We start from the raw sequence: 681 nt of genomic DNA, 5'->3' as shown, positions 1-681 counted from the left end.
GGTAACAAAATCTCAGACATATGCCTAAGCAATGTCTTGACCGATACATCTCCTAGGACATTGGAAACTGAAGAGAAAATAAACAAATAGGACTACATCAAAATAAAAAGCTTCTGCACAGCAAAAGAAACCATCAACAAAACAAGAAAGCCCACTGCATGGGAGAACATATTTGCCAATGTTTTCACTGATAAGGGTTTAATCTCCATCATTTATAGGGAACTCATACAACTTAACAAAAGGAAGATAAACAATCCAATCAAAAAATGGGCAAAGGACTTAAATAGACACAATACCTTCAAAGAGGACATACAGAAGGCCAAGAGACATATGAAAAAATGTTCAAAGTCACTAATCATCCAAGAGATGCAAATCAAAATGACAATGAGGTACCATCTCACGTCTGTCAGGATGACTTCCATCAACAAATCAACAAACAACAAGTACTGGAGAGGATGTGGAGAAAAGGGGAACGCTCGTGCACTGCTGGTGGGAATGCAGACTGGTGCAGCCACTATGGAAGACAGTATGGAGCTTCCTCAAAAAACTAAAAATGGAACTCCCATTTGACCCAGTGATCCCACTTCTAGGAATATATCCCAAGACACCAGAAACCCCAGTCAGAAAATATATATGCATCCCTATAGAGACCAAAAAAACAATACAACAATAAAACAATAC

Source organism: Myotis davidii, unplaced genomic scaffold (genome assembly GCF_000327345.1).
Source record: "Myotis davidii unplaced genomic scaffold, ASM32734v1 scaffold5342, whole genome shotgun sequence".
Classification (NCBI taxonomy): Eukaryota; Metazoa; Chordata; class Mammalia; order Chiroptera; family Vespertilionidae; genus Myotis; species Myotis davidii.
Note: the sequence above shows the minus strand (reverse complement) of the source record.